Here is a 20,967-nt window from a genome sequence, read left to right on the forward strand (position 1 = left end):
TGGTAATCCTGCAGGCAGGGGATTAAGATATGATACCAAGAATCCTCATGCATAATAAATGAGGCTAATTTCTGAAGAAAACCACACATTTATTCGGTACGCAACAAGGTAAAAGGTCAGCAACAAAGCCATTATGTAGAGCAAGGTAGGACAATTGAAGGATAAGGTTGTGCAGCTACCTAGGCCTCTATTGGGGTACATTGGGGCTCATAACACTTCATTATTGAATATACTAAACTTGTAGTGTTTGATAAGTACATCAAGTCTTTCAACAAATTCATCCAATGTTTCACAATGCTTGCTGTCATGCTTGATTGAAAATGTAGCTTTATAGTCGACATTCGGCATTGGATTGAACTTGGCTTCTAACGCTTCCTTGATTGGCTGCATGATACTGCATCAGCTTGTGATATTTTCCTTATACTTTCACTCCATCACCAGCAAGATTCTTTAGGCACTTTAGGATTTTCTTATCATCTACGTCTTCTAGGACACCTATGAAATCATTAAACGTCTTGATCCATGCAGTCCATCTGGTGCCAATATTCTGTTTCTCTGCCGTGTCAAATGGTGGTGGTGGTTTTAGAGACGCAGTGGAATTGTACTTTGCGCTCTTTTCTACTGCTGTTGAGAGTATACGTTGTTCAGGTGACTGCAGCTGTCCTTCTGGGCCGATACCTCCTGCAAGCACTGGCCGTGTGCTCGTACTTGGGTCACCATGCCCAATTGGAGGTTGTAATCTTCATTTTTGATGCTAAGGGATGGTTTCATCTCTCATACTTGTTCGTCACTGCTTCCAGCTTTCTGCATTGTAACTGGTTGTGACTGCCTTTGACACTTCGATGTCTATCTGTGATGGCTCGGTGTTATGCAGTGGCGCAGGATCTCTTCGTTTGACCTTACCAATGGGTTCTGGTGAGCTGCTGATCTGCAGGGCCTCAACTTCTTTGAGGATCGCATATGGGCTGGAGTGGGGCTTTGATTCCTCACATTCCAACTTCGATCTGCTTCTCATTGAAATTGGGTGCACATGCCACACACGTGGAGTTTTGCCGTAATGTTGCAAACTTCCAGGGAGAGCAGTCTTGTTTCTTCTAAACACAGATCCTGCATTCTTCACCAGTTGTAGCGTCCTACCCAGCCCGGGAGCATGCAAATGAATACGCCACACATGAAACTCTGAATTATATGTCCTTATGCCTTGCATATAATCCCTCTCTGCTCTCTGAATATGTGATAACTGTTAATAACCACACCTTAACACCTCCCAGCAAGTCACATACTTCCTCTCGTAGGTCCACCCAGAACCGCAAGGGTCCTAGTACACATTTGCTCACAACACTACAAACACTATTTTAATAAACAAATATCTGTACCTTGAAACTAGAAAAAAATGGTCATCCTGCAGTTTCAAAAAGAGATGGCTCCTTGCACCCTCTGAGGCTATAGTGCACATCTTGAATCATGTACAGTATGTTCTGATCACAGGTGTTGGCTGCAGCACTACCAGGAACCCATTTCTTTTGCCCATAAAGTTTGCTGCACATGACCTTTTGTTCCACTCTGTGCCTGCTCTGTGTAACGCCAGAGCTGTCTGCTACCAGCCTTAGACCCACTTCCTGTGTTTTCTGAACCACTTGTACATGACCTTTATGAGTTTTCTGCATTTGTTGCACTTTTTATGAAATTTGAGAAAAAAAATGTAATGCCCTAAAGTAACTGCAACTCATGCCTGTGCACTAATTACCTCACATATTATATTGCCCATGGCATGGCTCACTGCAACATCTGAAAAGAAATCATTGATGACACACTGTACATTGCGGGGTGTGAGTTTTAGTTACTTTAGGCCACAAGTTATACTTACTTGATATAACTGTAAAGAATGACAGTGGTTTTGTTACCTTAAAACATTATGTTTTAACGGATGTCTTGACCTAACTTTAATGTCCCTGTAACCTTTGTTTTTTTTGTGAGTATGTGTATATATATATCGAAACGCGTTGGTAACAGAGAAGGTCATTAAAATTTACTAATTTCATATCCAGGAAGAGTGCGGCTTCGTTCCTTTGCTTCGTGAAATAATTGTGAGGCCGTCCTACCTCACAGCCGGCACCAGCTTCAAGCGCTCCCCGAGCAAGGACACTTTGCTAAATCATATATATATATATATATATATATATATATATATATATATATATATATATATATATATATATATATATATATATTCACTGAAAAAACCAAAGGTTTCAGGGGCGTTATAGTTAGGAATTGGCATTCAAAAAACCTTAGAAATTCACTGAAAAAACCATAGGTTTCAGGGGTGTTATAGTTAGCTCGACATTTCCCTTGAACAAAACCCTAGAAATTCCCCTGTTATAGTTAGTTCAGCTAACTATAATTCACGCCCCCGCAATGCACTGCTGATGACGTCACATATTACATCAGTGATGACATCACTGATGACATCATCCATGTGATAAATTACTGCATCTTCTCACACCCTAATTTAACCGTTGATACACGAACTCAAAATTTCTGACGTCCATTCTCAAAACCATAGATACTCCAATACCAATAACTACATACCCACTTATTAACTCTTAGGTCTACATACACCTCCACTCATTCACATGTACAGTCACTCATGCCTATGTTTTTTTCAGTGAATTTCTAAGGTTTTTTGAATGCCAATTCCTAACTATAACGCCCCTGAAATCTTTGTTTTTTTCAGTGAATTTCAAAGGTTTTTTTAAATGCCAAGTCCTAACTATAACGCCCCTGAAAACTATGTTTTTTTCAGTGAATTTCAAAGGTTTTTTAAATGCTAATTCCTATCTATAACTTATCTCTAAAGATATCATGAAAAGCATTCTTTTTTAAAAGTAGGGTGCACATTAGTTTTGTGGAAAAGCATCTTTGTGATTGGTTAAGAAAAAGCAGTTTCAATGTGGAGTACATATCATAGGATAAAATTTGCTCAGCTCAACCACACCTGCTACTTGCATTTGGAAGGCAGTGTTCGAACTTAAAACAATCATCAAATTTTAACCTGCACGTGTCATTAAATGTTCAAGAAAATGTTACAAAAAAATATCATAAAGTTTTAAAAAATTGATGAACTTTTAACCTGCACGTATTGTAGAATGTTCTAGATAGTGTGTTGATAGAATACGTTGAACTTCTGACTTCTATGTGTTGTTGAATATTAAAAAAACTATTCATATGGATAATTATAAAGAAACCAATAGAGAAGTTTTGAAACCTAAAAGAATCAAGGAACTATTCTAATTTATTCTTTACATGTATTTATGTGTGCAGCAACAAAATTATAGACACAACAGCACTAGGAAGAGGAAGAAGCAGAGAGTGGGGGGAGGGGGGAGATGGGCAGAATGATGGCACACATTCACAATTAAGTACAACACACATATAGACTAACAATGGCCATAATGAAACACACCAACAAGGAGCACATGTCACACAACCCGCCAACATCACACCACTGAACGAGCATAGAAGTGAAAACCACGCTGCATTCATACAGGATGTGTACAAAGGCCAGTCGTTGGTGTTGTGGGATGTCTGCGACCGTGGTCATCATGGATGAGATGCCCAGCACGTGGCACATGGGCGAGTTCACTGTCTGTTACGTTGCCAAACAGCTGCTCCTCCCTCACACGAGCCCCCACACTTATGTACGGTGCGCTGTTGTATCTCGTGCACTCGTACGGCACACCATTGTAATGCCTATTCGCGCATGTCCTGCTGCATTCCAGCTACACCATCACAGTGCCGTTTGGTGGAGGTGGTGCATGCCACTTTACAACATCGACTGCTGCGGCCCTTGTGGCAGGCCACACCAGAACACAGAGACACACTTACCGCACTTTCTGTACACGGACATGTCCGAGATACCCCGTTCCCCTTGCCGAATAGGCACACCCCTGCGCTGACCTGTGTACCCCGGACCAACACACGCCGGTTGTACATGCAGGAGGATGCATGCGTAGCTACATGTCCAGGCTCACTGCCAAAGCTGAGGTGACAGCACATTGTGATATTGCAGGGCTCATGCCTATCATGCTAACACAATGACCACAGGGACACACTTGCTCAGATGCGGGTTTGGGGGGCATTGGCAGTCCTGAAGTTGTTGCGATGCGTCTTGTGGCCCTCATGGGTATCCCTGTATCATGCTCATTGACTCTGTGGCACCTGTGGGTGTTCTGGTGTGGCTCTTGGCTGTGTTCCCTTTCATAGTGCAGGCAGTTGTCCTGCTTAACACCAGCAGAAAGCAGGCGTAAAATCCCTGGTGCTAATGTGTCTTATCGCCGGAATTTGTTTCGCATTGCAATTGGTGTGAAAGTTGTGATGTGATTTTTTTCGTGTGCAGAACAATATACGAACTGAGCAGTGTATCTCGTCAAGATCCAGCACCTGATGCACTATTCCCAATCAATATAAATACAATGAGATTTCTTACTAGATTTTGTGTGTACACTGTAAGTGCAGCCAATACCTCAGTGCAATTCAATACAGGATTTCAGTATTTAGAATAAATCGGAAAGGTGCACCTCGTGTCTTTTTGCACGGGAACGGCTACTCTCCATTTCATTATCAGCACTTTAACGGAAGTAAAGTTGAGATAAATCTAACACACTATTCAGAAGTTGGTGCAAACTGCAGATATCACCAGTATTCCAGCGATAAGTGCCCCAAAATTTAACACCATGGTGGACTCCATCAAATAACAGTAATAAGAACAAGAAAGAGTCACACAGCAGTTAAGAGAACAACCAAAAACGTTATTAATTTTTTATCAAACTTTATTTTTTATAATAATAAATATATAAATGATAAACTATTTTCAAACTTTATTTTTTTATTAACATATATATGAACAATAAACTAATAAACAAAATGTAACAACAATAATACAAAACAACAAGGCGGAACACTCCTGTGGGAATCGTGGATGTCGACGACAGACCTGGAAAATCAGAAAGATTGTTGAAAAAAAAAACAACAAGGTATTCTCAACAAAATACCACAAGAAACAAATCATAGATATATCAAATGCATACAGCTAACACAATTTTTTAAGTTTAACTTACACAAACTGTAAATATTGCCGCTTTAAAATATTTACCGAATCTGAGGATTTTTTTTTGCAAAAGGCACCACGCCCATAACGTTTTTCTTCAGTGGTGAGGACATTTTTTACTTTTCCCAAGGGGCAAACAAAGACCAATGCCACCTTCATCACTCGCAAGATTTGCCAAAGAGTTCTGTTACGAGCGGATCCTAAGAAAAAATACTCGTGCGGCACAGCAAGTATGATGAAACACCTAAGGACCCTTCATCCAAACAATCTTGCACGAGAAGAGTACAAACAGATGAGAAACACTCCTGTTCTGTGTCTGTAAAAAAGAATCACAAATAAATGTATATTAATGACTTTCAAATTTATACTATTCCATTACTGTACAAACACATTTTATATATATACTGACTAAGAAACTATAGCCCTGAACCACAAGTGTGACGATCATTAAAACACTATATGCATAGTGCATACTACTTTGAAGCAGTTCATGCCCTAAAGCCTACCTCACTAAAAGACGACATGCTAACTGACTGAATGATTACAGTACTATAAGGAGACACACTGGGTGAGTGACAGGGTGTTTGCTAGAAGTGTATGAATACTAACTAGGGAATTGAAGATGTGAAACACAACTGTGTAGGTGATTAGAGGACTGCATCCATACTGCATAGGCATTTAAAGCAGTCATGTGCTAAGGCCTGGCTCACTGCATGACTACTTGGGTACTGACTGAATGATTAGAGTACAGCAAGGAGAGTGCCTAGGTGAATTTATAAGTGCTAGGCTTTTCGCACAGGGAATGGATTACTACTTGGTACTGAATGGGTCACTAGAGGAGTGCAAAGGCAGTGACAAGTGCTGGACTGTATGGATACTGACTAGGAAATTGAAAGTGTTAAAGACAAGTGTCTAGGTGGTTAGAAGACTGCATGCATAGTGCATAGGGGTTTGAAGCAGTCCATGTGCTAAGGCCTGGCTCAGTGCATGAATACTTAGGCACTGACTGAATGATTATAGTTCTGCAAAGATAGTATCTTGGTGACTTTATAAGTGTTTGGGTTTTAGCACAGTGAATGGATTAGTACATGGTGCTGAATGGGTCACTAGAGGACTGCAAACGGAGTGACAGGGTATTTCCTGGAAGTGTATGGATACTGACTAGGGAATTGAAGGTGTAAAAGACAAGTGTATAGTATGTTAGAACACTATATGCATACTGCATAGACGTTTGAAGCAGTCTATTTGGTACTTAGAAGCTGACTAAATCATCAGACTACTTCTAGGACAGTTCTTGGGTAAAACTTTTACATTTTCTGCACCTTAGTGTCAAACCTTGACTCATTTTATCAATGCATAAGCAAAGACTAGCTTCTAATGCTACTAAAACTTGACAACATGACAGGTTTTAAATTAGTTATCTGTCAGCAAATACACGATGTTACCAAACGCTTCTCTCACAGTGGTTCCCAAATGCACACAGACTCACAGTGTGATTCTAGACAAGCACCACTATCCCTAGGAGTTTACCAAAAATCATTCACTACTGTGGAAGTGGTAAGGGAACTGCACACAATCTTCATATTTCAGGACTGCACTTTGAGTCAATACCTGACTCATTTAATCAACGCATAAGCAATGACTGGCTTCTAATGCTACTAATACTTCACAACATGACCGGTTTTAAAACAGGTATCTGTCAGCAAATACACAATGTTACCAAATGCTTCTCTCACAATCCTTACCCAAATGCACACAGACTCACAGTGTGATTTTAGACAAGCAACACTATCCTAGGAGTTTACCAAAACTCATTCACTAGTCTGGAAGAGTTAATGGTATTGCACACAATCTACATATTTAAGTACACCACATCAGTGTCAAAGCATGACTCATTTAATCAACGCATAAGCAAAGACTGGATTCTAATGCTACTAAAACTTCACAACATGACAGGTTTTAAAACAGTTATCTGTCAGCAAATACATGATGTTACCAAATGCTTCTCTCACAGTGATCCCAAATACACACTAACTCACACTGTGATTCTAGACACGCACCACTATCCCTATGAGCTTACCAAAACTCATTCACTACAGTGCAAGTGGTAAGGGAACTGCACACAATCTACATATTTCACAACTGCAATTTACTGTCAATGCCTGACTCATATAATAAAAGCATAAGCCATAACTGTCTTCTAATGCTACTAAAACTTGACAACATGACATGTTTTAAAATAGTTATCTGTCAGCAAATACACAATGTTACCAAACACTTCTCTCACAGTGGTTCCCAAATGCACACAGACTCACAGTGTGATTCTAGACAAACAACACTATCCCTAGCAGATTACCAAAACTCATTCACTACAGTGGAAGTGGTAAGGTAACTGCACACAATCTACATATTTCATGACTGCACTTTAGTGTCAACGCCTGACTCATTTAATCAAAGCATAAGCACAGACTGGCTTCTAATGCTTCTAAAACTTGACAACATGACCGGTTTTAAAACAGTTATCTGTCAGTAAATACACAATGTTACCAAATGCTTCTCTCACAGTGGTTCCCAAATGCACACAGACTCACAGTGTGATTCTAGACAATCAACACTATCCTAGGAGTTTACCAAAACTCATTCACTGGTCTAGAAGATTTAATGGTACTGAACACAATCTACATATTTAAGTACAGCACATCAGTGTCAAAGCATGACTCATTTAATCAACGCATAAGCAAAGACTGGATTCTAATGCTACTAAAACTTCACAACATGACAGGTTTTAAAACAGTTATCTGTCAGCAAATACATGATGTTACCAAATGCTTGTCTCACACTGATCCCAAATACACAATAACTCACAGTGTGATTCTAGACAAGCACCACTATCCCTAGGAGTTTACCAAAACTCATTCACTACAGTGCAAGTGGTAAGGGAACTCCACACAATCTACATATTTCACAACTGCAATTTACTGTCAAAGCCTGACTCATTCAATGAAAGCATAAGCCATAACTGTCTTCTAATGCTACTAAAACTTGACAACATGACCGGTTTTAAAACAGTAATCTGTCAGCAAATACACGATGTTACCAAATGCTTCTCTCAGAATCCTTACCCAAATGCACACAGACTCACAGTGTGATTTTAGACAAGCAACTCTATCCTAGGAGTTTACCAAAACTCATTCACTAGTCTGGAAGAGTTAATGGTACTGCACACAATCTACATATTTAAGTACAGCACATTAGTGTCAAAGCATGACTCATTTAATCAACGCATAAGCAAAGACTGGATTCTAATGCTACTAAAACTTCACAACATGACAGGTTTTAAAACAGTTATCTGTCAGCAAATACATGATGCCACCAAATGCTTCTTTCACACTGATCTCAAATACACACTAACTCACAGTGTGATTCTAGACAGGCACCACTATCCCTAGGCGTTTACCAAAACTCATTCACTACAGTGCAAGTGGTAAGGGAACCGCACACAATCTACATATTTCAGGACTGCACTTTTCTGTCAAAGCCTGACTCATTTAATCAAATCATAAGCCATAACTGTCTTCTAATGCTACTAAAACTTCACAACATGACAAGTTAAAACAGTTATCTGTCAGCAAATACACGATGTTACCAAAAGCTTCTCTCACAGTGGTTCCCAAATGAACACAGACTCACTGTGTGATTCTAGACAAACAACACTATCCCTTGCACTATACCAAAACACATTTCTTCATCTAGAAGTAGTACTACATTTTACTATAGAAACATAACATAACTTATTTCACAAATTCATAAACAATGACTGGTTTCTAATCCTACCAAAATATAAAAACAGCACAGTTATCTTTCTACAAACACATGAAAAACACAAATGCTTATCACAGAATGGTTTCTACATGCATACACATTGTAGAGAAAAGAATTACTCCCTACACTTTAGCAGGAGAAATACATTAGTCTGATGAAAATCAATATAGTCTACATACATCCACTCACAATTAAATAACTTATCTTTCAAGTTATTTTGTAGATTAAGAAGTATATCAATCACTCACCATATTTTCTTTTACAGAATCTCTGCACTGTGCACCTCTCAGCAAAAACAAAGAATGGAAAAGTTTCCCTTTCATTTTCCACACATATACATGTAAACATCAAATCACAATCCTTCACACATAAACTCAAAAGCAAACACACATTTCTATTGGTTAAACATTTCAACCCTTTCCAACTGAAATACATTTCAACTCTTCCCCCAATCTGCCTTCTGCCTGTTACCATAGAAATAGCTCATGGAACACTGCACTGAGCTCACAGGTCACAAGTTCAGCACACAATGTTCCTACACAAGACAGGAAGTGTGCTTGACTTTTCAACATATCAGCTTATCATATATAATGTTCCTTACAATCTGTTTTTGTTAACCAATAAGAATCATACCTTTAAAAAACAGAAATATGCACCCTACCTTTCAGTGTAGAAAGTAGTCATACAACCAATGATTTCTTGTCTTTTTTCAAAAACATTGCCGTGGATCCGCGCACCCAACGCATGAGAATCCGTGCACCCAACGCGTTAGGATGCGCGCACCGTGCACGTATTTCGCCAGTTTTTTTTTTTAAAGGGGGGTTCTAGGGGGTCCTTTTGGGACCCCCTAAGCACCTCTAGAGGGTCAGAGTATTTCCATTCTGCCCCCTTTATATGTTTTACCCACTTATTCCCCTTGCTTCTTCAGCCTCGCTTGAACCGAGGCAGAAAATGGCCGCCAGCAGTTCCTGGTTCTGAATGTAGAGAGACACTCGACAGCCAATTAGCATTCAGCGCGCGATCGGGAGGGTGCGCGCTCGGTTCGGGGAGGGTTCGCTTATGGTGCGGGTAAGGTCCGCGGATCCTCTGTGGCCATAGATATCACTAACTTTTTTTACCCTAATTTTCTCAGGAACTACTGAACGGATTCACACCATATATGCAAAAGGCACGAGTCTGAACTGAGGACTACCTCTTTGCCAAATTTGGTGTCATTCCGTTCAGCGGTTGGGCTGTAGCTGCGACAACAGATCCTAAGGGATCACCGCAAAACTTTCAGGGTAGGAGCGGAGCAGAGCTGGCCAAAAGTTTAGAAAATTTTGCGAGGATTCATCAACCGGCGCCAACATTATTCCAAATAGAATGTTGTGGATTTCCTATGGAAAATAGGTCCTAACTATAACTATCTACTGGGGACCGCCAGTAGATAATATATATATATATATACACCAAAGTCGCCTCGAAGAGAAACAACAGGGAACAACAACAGCCTTTGATCAGGTAGGTTTATTGTATCCTTGGCATGAAGCGTTTTAGCTACTGCCTTCCTCAGATGTCAAACAATTATTGCTGGAGCTTGGCTGCACTTCCCAATTTCAAAGCTGTATGCATTTCTCCGATTGGAGGAAACCTGATGGCCCGTGAAAACTGCAAGTCCCAGCATCCCCTTTCATCGGATGCTGAAGGTAGCTACCAGTCACCGGAGTCAGTTCACCTGAGACTCCGTAATTCCACCTGTGCTTGACCAACGTCTTCTGCAGCCCCCGATGCGGACAGGTTTAGGAGGCGCCGTGTCAATGCAGAGCGGCTCACCATGAAGTCATGGCCCGATTCTGGCCAAACTGCTGTCCTCCCGTGGCCACAGCGGATGCAGATCATTCAATCCCTCGAAACCACACATGTTGTGCCACTAGGATCTGGACTCGTAAGGACGGGTTCCCTTAACGTGCAGTGGCAGCACATGAACATCCTCCAAAGTCGCCTCGCTGAGAAACAACAGGGAACAGCAACTGCCATTGATCAGGTAGGTTTATTGTATCCTTGGCATGACGCGTTTTAGCTACTGCCTTCCTCAGATGTCAAACAATTATTGCTGGAGCTTGGCTGCACTTCCCAATTTCAAAGCTGTATGCATTTCTCCGATTGGAGGAAACCTGATGGCCCGTGAAAACTGCAAGTCCCAGCATCCCCTTTCATCGGATGCTGAAGGTAGCTACCAGTCACCGGAGTCAGTTCACCTGAGACTCCGTAATCCCACCTGTGCTTGACCAACGTCTTCTGCAGCCCCCCATGCGGACAGGTTTAGGAGGCGCCGTGTCAATGCAGAGCGGCTCACCATGAAGTCATTGCCCGATTCTGGCCAAACTGCTGTCCTCCCGTGGCCGCAGCGGATGCAGATCATTCAATCCCTCAAAACCACACACGTTGTGCCACTAGGATCTGGACTCGTAAGGACGGGTTCCCTTAACGTGCAGTGGCAGCACGTAAACATCCTCCAAAGTCGCCTCGCTGAGAAACAACAGGGAACAGCAACTGCCATTGATCAGGTAGGTTTATTGTATCCTTGGCATGACGCGTTTCAGCTACTGCCTTCCTCAGATGCCAAACAATTATTACTGGCGATTGGCTGCAGTTCCCAATTTGAATGCTGTATGCATTTCTTTGATTGGAGGAAAGCCTGATGGCCCGTGAAAACCGCAAGTCCCAGCATCCCCTTTCATCGGATGCTGAAGGTAGCTACCAGTCACCGGAGTCAGTTCACCTGAGACTCCGTAATCCCACCTGTGCTTGACCAATGTCTTCTGCAGCCTCCGATGCGGACAGGTTTAGGAGGCGCCGTGTCAATGCAGAGCGGCTCACCATGAAGTCATGGCCCGATACTGGCCAAACTGCTGTCCTCCCATGGCCGCAGCGAATCCAGATCATTCGATCCCTCGAAGCCACACACGTTGTGCCACTAGGATCTGGACTCGTAAGGACGGGTTCCCTTAACGTGCAGTGGCAGCACGTAAACATCCACCAAAGTCGCCTCGCTGAGAAACAACAGGGAACAACAATGGCCTTTGATCAGGTAGGTTTATTGTATCCTTGGGATGAGGCGATTCAGCTACTTCCTTCGTCAGATGTCAGACGGTGAGTTTTCAGTGAGTATATATATATATATCCAACAAAGCGTTGTCTCCAATCATCCAAAAGACAACACACCTTGGCCACAGATTTTCTTATGCGTGATGTATTTCGGCAAAGTCACTCTACACGTTTCGGAGCGTCCGCTCCTTGCTCACGAGTAGTGTAAATACAAAACTATAAAGTTATTTAAACGTATCATGTGACATTCAACTTGATAGATATTGAAAACAGACTATTCGGACGAATCTTTTTTTCACAAATTATAGAAAGCATGAACTGAAAATCGTTGTGTCTTAAAGTTCAAAACAAAATGAAATGTAATGCCAACGGCCTGCAGATAATACATTCTATTTAGGTACTTACATTTTACAAAGTTCATTATTCGCAAGTGCGAGAGCGGGGTCCATGATTTCCTTCTGTCTAGTAGTTCTCATGGGATAAACTACAATTACCGGGGGTAACTGATATAGTTAAATCATCTAGAGTGTTGCAACTCTTGAGTGTCTTATAGTATTCAGACCTGAATTTATTGGAGAACCAAAATTTTATTTTATCAACATGTATATATTGATATCTATTTGCCACCACAAATTTTTAATAAAGCCTATAGCCCATGTGGGCATTCGCAGTATTACGAGTGCTCATTGCTAGACATTTTTATCACCAGTGCGTATCACTCAACAGAGAAGTAAAAAACTAAACCTTGGTACTGTCCTAGTGGACTAAAGACATAGCATAAACCACTAATTTCATAATGATCAAAATTTCCCAATAAACAAATGCCAGTAATCACTACTGATCTCATTATGCATTGTCTCCACAATAGCTGTTTCCAATATTACCCATAGGGAATATATAACGAAATTAACAAGGACTCCCTTACTTAACCAGCAGACTCTATAGCTGTCCATATTTCGTTCCATATAGTGCAGTAGATATTTTAACTCAGTTTGCCTTCCATTTGCGTTTCAGACATATCCGAAACTGAAAAATTAAATATAAATTCACAGTGAACATCATCTTTTCTTTCTATTTTCATCATTTACATTAACATATAAAACTCAAAAGATATGAGAAGGTAACAATAAAAACATTGATTAAAATTTCTTAATATTCTTCTTGCGATGTTTTTACAAATAAACAGTGATGTCTCAGCCTAGATGTACAGCCAGTGCCTCATCAATATTATGTCCCATTGGCTGTGTAGTGTGATGATCATTCGGGGTTCGAGGCGTCTTAATTCTTTGGTCCTATCACCTCCTCTTTCTCTTCTTGGGATACTGTCAAGTACAATGAATGATAGCAGGCTGTTGTTTAAATTGTGGTGGGTTGCAAAATGCCTCTCTATCGGATATTCTTTGTCGTTGTGTGTTATTGCCCTTAGATGTTCCAATACGCGTTTGTTAGCTTTGTGAATGGTACTTCCAATATAGTATTTATTGCTGGGGCATCTGAGGGCATACACAATATATTCTGTGTTCCACAAGACAAGTTTTGGGATTTTGAAAGCTTTGCAATCAGTACTGAGTTTAACCTCTTTACAATTGGTGCTATACTTACAGGCCTTGCACCTGCCACATACATAGAACCCTTGTCTAGTATGTTGTGGTGTATCTTTAGGGAGCTGAGTAGGACACATCATATCTTTAAAGGAATGTGCCTTTTTGTAGGTAACCTGGGGATAATCCTCCACATACTTCTCAGGATCTACATCAGTTTTTAATATATATATATATATATATATATATATATATATATATATATATATATATATATATATATATATATATATATATTATCTACTGGCGGTTACCAGTAGATAGTTATAGTTAGGACCTATTTTCCATAGGAAATCCGCAACATTCTATTCCCAAAAAATCTGGCGCCGATTGACAAATCCTCGCGAAATTTTCCAAACTTTTGGCCAGCTCCGCTCCGCTCCTACCCTAAAAGTTTTGTGGTGATTCGTCAAGCGGGGGCCGAGAAGAAAGGGGGGTCCCAAAACGCGTTTTCCCCATGCAATTTCCCATAGGATCTGTTGTCGCAGCTACAGCCCAAACCGCTGAACGGAATGACACCAAATTTGGCAAAGAGGTAGTCCTCAGTTCAGACTCGTGTCTTTTGCATAAATGGTGTGTATCTGTTCAGTAGTTCCTGAGAAAACGAGGGTAAAAAAGTTAGTGATATCTATGGCCGGGAAGGATCCGCGGACCCTACCCGCACCGTAAGCGCACCCTCCCCAAACCAAGCGCGCACCCTCCCGATCGCGTGCTGAATGCTAATTGGCTGTCGAGTGTCTCTCTACATTCGAAACCAGGAACTGTTGGCGGCCATTTACTGCCTCGGTAGAAGCGAGGCTGAAGAAGCAAGGGGACTAAGTGTGTAAAACATATAAAGGGGGCAGAGCGGAAATACTCTGACCCTCTAGAGGTGCTTAGGGGGTCCAGAAAGGACCCCCTGGGGCCCCCTTTTTTTATTTATTTTTTAAACGGCGAAATACGCGCACGGCGCGCATCCTAGCGTGTTGGGTGCACGGATTCTCACGCGTTGGGTGCGCGGATCCACGGCAATGTTTTTTGAAAAAAGACAAGAAATCATTGGTTGTATGACTACTTTCTACACTGAAAGGTAGGGTGTATATTTCTGTTTTTTAAAGGTATGATTCTTATTGGTTAACAAAAACAGATTGTAAGGAACATTATATATGATAAGCTGATATGTTGAAAAGTCAAGCACACTTCCTGTCTTGTTTAGTAACATTGTGTGCTGAACTTGTAACCTGTGAGCTCAGTGCAGTGTTCCATGGGCTATTTCTATGGTAACAGGCAGAAGGCAGACTGGGGGAAGAGTTGAAATGCATTTCAGTTGGAAAGGGTTGAAATGTTTAACCAATAGAAATGTGTGTTTGCTTTTGAGTTTATGTGTGAAGGATTGTGATTTGATGTTTACATGTATATGTGTGGAAAATTAAAGGGAAACTTTTCCATGCTTTATTTTTGCCGAGAGGTGCACAGTGCAAAGATTCTGTAAAAGAAAATATGGTGAGTGATTAATCTACAAAATAACTTGAAAGATGAGTTATTTAATTGTGAGGGGATGTTGATTTTAATCAGACTAATGGATTTCTCCTGCTAAAGTGTAGGGAGTACTTTTTTTCTCTACAATGTTTGTGCATGTAGAAACCATTCTGTGATAAGCATTTGTGTTTTTCATGTGTTTGTAGACAGACAACTGTGCTGTTTTTATATTTTGGCAGAATTAGAAACCAGTCATTGTTTATGAATTTGTGAAATGAGTTATGTTATGTTTCTATACTAAAATGTAGTACTACTTCTCGATGCAGAAATGTGTTTTGGTATAGTGCAAGGGATAGTGTTGTTTGTCTAGAATTCCACAGTGAGTCTGTTTGCATTTGGGAACCACTGTGAGAGAAGCATTTGGTAATATTGTGTATTTGCTGACAGATAACTGTTTTAACTTGTCATGTTGTGAAGTTTTAGTAGCATTAGAAGACAGTTATGGATTATGATTTGATTAAATGAGTCAGGCTTTGACAGAAAAGTGCAGTCCTGAAATATGTAGATTGTGTGCGGTTCCCTTACCACTTGCACTGTAGTGAATGAGTTTTGGTAAACGCCTAGGGATAGTGGTGCCTGTCTAGAATCACACTGTGAGTTAGTGTGTATTTGAGATCAGTGTGAGAGAAGCATTTGGTGACATCATGTATTTGCTGACAGATAACTGTTTTAAATCCTGTCATGTTGTGAAGTTTTAGTAGCATTAGAATCCAGTCTTTGCTTATGCATTGATTAAATGAGTCATGCTTTGACACTAATGTGCTGTACTTAAATATGTAGATTGTGTGCAGTACCATTAACTCTTCCAGACTAGTGAATTAATTTTGGTAAACTCCTAGGATAGAGTTGCTTGTCTAAAATCACACTGTGAGTCTGTGTGCATTTGGGTAAGGGTTGTGAGAGAAGCATTTGGTAACATCGTGTATTTGCTGACAGATAACTGTTTTAAAACCGGTCATGTTGTCAAGTTTTAGTAGCATTAGAAGCCAGTCATTGCTTATGCGTTGATTAAACGAGTGAGGCATTGACAGTAAAGTGCATTCGTGAAATATATAGATTGTGTGCAGTTCCCTTACCACTTCCACTGTAGTGAATGAGTTTTGGTAAACTCCTAGGGATAGTGGTGCTTGTCTAGAATCACACTGTGAGTTAGTGTGTATTTGGGATCAGTGTAAGCGAAGCATTTGGTAACATATGTATTTGCTGACAGATAAATGTTTTAAAACATGTCATGTTGTCAAGTTTTAGTAGCATTAGAAGACAGTTATGGCTAATGCTTTCATTAAATGAGTCAGGCATTGACAGTAAATTGCAGTCGTGAATATATGTAGATTGTGTGCAGTTGCCTTACCACTTGCACTGTAGTGAATGAGTTTTGGTAAACTCCTAGGGATAGTGGTGCTTGTCTAGAATCACACTGTGAGTTAGTGTGTATTTGGGATCAGTGTGAGAGAAGCATTTGGTAACATATGTATTTGCTGACAGATAAATGTTTTAAAACCTGTCATGTTGTGAAGTTTTAGTAGCATTAGAATCCAGTCTTTGCTTATGCATTGATTAAATGAGTCATGCTTTGACACTGATGTGCTGTACCTAAATATGTAGATTGTGTGCAGTACCATTAACTCTTCCAGACTAGTGAATGAGTTTTGGTAAACTCCTAGGATAGTGTTGCTTGTCTAAAATCACACTGTGAGTCTGTGTGCATTTGGGTAAGGATTGTGAGAGAAGCATTTGGTAACATTGTGTATTTGCTGACAGATAACTGTTTTAAAACCGGTCATGTTGTCAAGTTTTAGTAGCATTAGAAGCTAGTCTTTGCTTATGCTTTGATTATATGAGTCAGGCTTTGTCATAAAAGTGCAGTCCTGAAATATGAAGATTGTGTGCAGTTCCCTTACCACTTCCACAGCAGTGAATGATTTTTGGTAAACTCCTAGGTATAGTGGTTGTTGTCTAGAATCACACTGCATTTGGTAACATTGTGTATTTTCTGACAGATATCTAATTTAAAACCTCTCATATTGTCAAGTTTTAGTAGCATTAGAAGCTAGTCTTTGCTTATGCATTGATAACATGAGTCAGGGTTTGACACTAAGGTGCAGTACCATGTACTATTCTGTTCACTGTGTCAGAACTGAAAATTTAAAAGTTTTACCTAAGCACTGTCCTAGAAGTAGTCTGATTATTTAGTCAGTTTCTAATTACCAAATAGATTGCTTCAAATTTCTATGCAGTATGCATGTAGTGTTCTAACATACTATACACTTGTCTTTTACACCTTCAATTCCCTAGTCAGTATCCGTACACTCCCAGGAAACATCCTGTCACTTCCTTTGCAGTCCTCTAGAGGCCCATTCAACAGCATGTACTAATCCATTCACTGTGCCAAAACCCAAACTCTTATAATTTCACCAAGACACTCTCTTTCCAGTACTCTAATGATTCAGTCACTGCCTAAGTATTCATGCACTGAGCCAGGTCTTAGCACATGGACTTCTTCAAACACCTATCCACTATGCACGCAGTCCTCTAACCACCTACACACTTGTCTTTCACACCTTCAATTCCCCAGTCAGTATCCGTTCACTTCCAGCAAACACCCTGTCACTGCTGTTGCACTCCTCTAGTGACCCATTCAGCATCATGTACTAATCCATTCACTGCGCCAAACCCTAATAAATTCACCCAGGCACTCTCCTTGCAGTACTCTAATCATTCAGTCAGTACCCAAGTACTCATCCAGTGACCCAGGCCTTAGTATATGGACTGCTTTAAACCCTTATCCACTATGCATGCAGTCCTCTAACCACCTGCACAATTGTCTTTCACACCTTCAATTCCCTAGTCAGTATCCATACACTTCCAGGCAATACCCTGTCACTCCCTTTGCAGTCCTCTAGTGACCCATTCAGCACCATGTACTAATGCATTCACTGTGCTAAAACCCAAACACTTATAAATTCACCAAGATACTATCTTTGCAGTACTCTAATCATTCAGTCAGTGCCTAAGTATTCATACACTGAGCCAGGCCTTAGCACATGGTCTGCTTGAAACCCCTATGCACTATGCATGCAGTCTTCTAACCACCTAGACACTTGTCTCTCACATTTTCAATTTCCTAGTCAGTATCCATACAGTCCAGCACTTGTCACTGCCTTTGCACTCCTCTAGTGACCCATTCAGTATCAAGTACTAATCCATTCCCTGTGCGAAAAGCCTAGCACTTATAAATTCACCTAGGCACTCTCCTTGCTGTACTCTAATCATTCAGTCAGTACCCAAGTAGTCATGCAGTGAGCCAGGCCTTAGCACATGGACTGCTTTAAATGCCTATGCGGTATGGATGCAGTCCTCTAATCACCTACACAGTTGTGTTTCACATCTTCTATTCCCTAGTTAGTATTCATACTCTTCTAGCAAACACCCTGTCACTCACCCAGTGTGTCTCCTTATAGTACTGTAATCATTTAGTCAGTTAGCATGTAGTCTTTTAGTGAGGTAGGCTTTAGGGCATGAACTGCTTCAAAGTAGTATGCACTATGCATGTAGTGTTTTAACGATCGTCACACTTGTGGTTCAGGGCTATAGTTTCTTAGTTAGTTTTTATGTAAAATGTGTTTGTACAGTAATGGAGTAGTATAAATTTGAAAGTTATGAATGTACATTTATTTGTGATTCTTTTTTACAGATACAGAACAGGAGTGTTTATCATCTGTTAGCACTCTTCTCGTGCAAGATTGTTTGGACGAAGGGTCCTTAGGTGTTTCATCATACTTGCTGTGCCGCACGAGTATTTTTTGTTAGGATCCCCTCGTAACAGAACTCTTTGGCAAATCTTGCGAGTGACGAAGGTGGCATTGGTGTTTGTTTGCCCCTTGGGAAAAGTAAAAAATTTCCTCACCACTGAAGAAAAACGTTGTGGGCGTGGTGCCTTCTGCAAAAAAAATTCCTCAGATTCGGTAAATATTTTAAAGCGGCAACATTTACAGTTTTTGTAATTTAAACTTCTAAAATTTTGTTAGCTTTATGCATTTTATATATCTGTGATTTGTTTCTTGTGGTATTTTGCATGGACCTGCGCCGCTGCGTGACTCTGCCACGTGCTGGTGGTGGTGCTGGCGGTGTGACACGTGTCTGACTTTGCCCACTTGTGGGTGCAGGACTCGGGCCCGCATCCATCACCTGCAGGGAGGGGACATGTGCCCTGCGTCTTGGTGGTATTGTCGCTGGTGGTGGTGGTGGTATTGTCGCTGGTGGTGGTGGTGGTATTGTCGCTGGTGGTGGTGGGGATTGACCTTCCGGCGGAGTGTCATCATCGGTATCTGCCGGTGTCTCGGAGATGATGAGGCGCTCACTATCATCAGAATCCCCAGGAGATGCATCTGTGTATGAAACAGTGCATTGTTCGTTTATTTTGTGACTACATCTGTTTGTCATTCTGCATTTTTTCCTACAATGAATTACATGATTTGACACTCTGTTGGCCCTGTACTGCTGATCTCATTTATTGTGCATTGGTGACTACATGCACACTTGGCTGACATGACTACGACTCCCATGATGCAATACTGATGTGAGGGCATATGTGTTATGCACTTCTCCCTGCACACTGTGATTGACCTGGGGGGATGGGGATGGGTCGTCGATGCTGCGGTGCGTCACTCCCACAGCATTTACCCTCTCCCTGATGCGAAGCCAAATTTTCCTCTTCTCAGCTTCGGGCACCTTGAGTGACAGCTTGCCAAACAGTTTGTCATGCTTGCTGCTCACCCCCTCGATCAAGTGCTCAAGTTCCCTGTCAGAGAACTTTCTCTTCCTCTTCCTGGGCATGTCTGCAGTGGCAGGTGCATCCTTGTCCATCCTGGATGAAGGTAGGGTGGATGGTTTCAGTGGGTGATGTCTCTTGCCTCAGCCTGTATGCTCTGCCTCCTCCTGTGAGCTCCTCAGGGCAGTGAATGAGGGTGGGGCTGGTTGACTTCCTGGTTGTGATGTCATCAGCCCGCTTCTTGTGCAACCCGTTTTTAGCGAATTCGCTAATTCCGAACTCGCTAATACCGAATTCGGTAATACCAAATTCGGTAAATGCTAATCTTTATTTTCAGGAATCGCTATTGAGTTTTCGGAAAATATTAGCGATTTTTAAGGAATCGCTAATAATTACCGAATCTGCAATTCCTTATTAGCGATTCTTTATTTATCGCTATTAAAGAATCGCTTTTCAGGATGTTGATGCATGTGCACCTTTGTTTCTTAAAAACCTCCTTTTTGTGTTGATGTCTCTCCCTTTCCCCCTATAACTTGATATGTTGCATTTCTTCCCTATTAGAAACTCTTCGATGATTGGAATAGCCATTCCCTTTATATTAGAGGCTTGCTAACTGTACTCCTTTTACTAGCTAGGAGGCGTTCCTTCTTCGTTCTCAGTTTATTTTCATGTTATTTAGGTATTGTTCTTATATCTTTTTGCTTTGGTCATGTAGTTTACTCGCCTTGCCCTAATGATCTTATATTTTCCTAGGGCTTTTTTAGGCACCAATCCTGACTACTGCAGTGGATTGGCGGGAAAAAAATTGTTTTCATCATTTACCATATCTCCTGATGAGATAACTCATATACGCAGTCCTTATTTTGGAAATTGATTATTCCTTCCTTTGGTTTATATTGGTAGGTTACCTTTATTACTTTTTGTTCATTTGTGTTAATTTTATCCTCCAGTAGATCTCCTACTATTGATTGTCAACAATATTTTCTATTTTCTTTCCTTTTATCACTTCTAAACACTTTCATTGGGTATCCAATACTATTTCTATATTCATTTTTTAT

Source organism: Triturus cristatus, chromosome 11, assembly GCF_964204655.1.
Source record: "Triturus cristatus chromosome 11, aTriCri1.1, whole genome shotgun sequence".
In the NCBI taxonomy this organism is placed as follows: domain Eukaryota; kingdom Metazoa; phylum Chordata; class Amphibia; order Caudata; family Salamandridae; genus Triturus; species Triturus cristatus.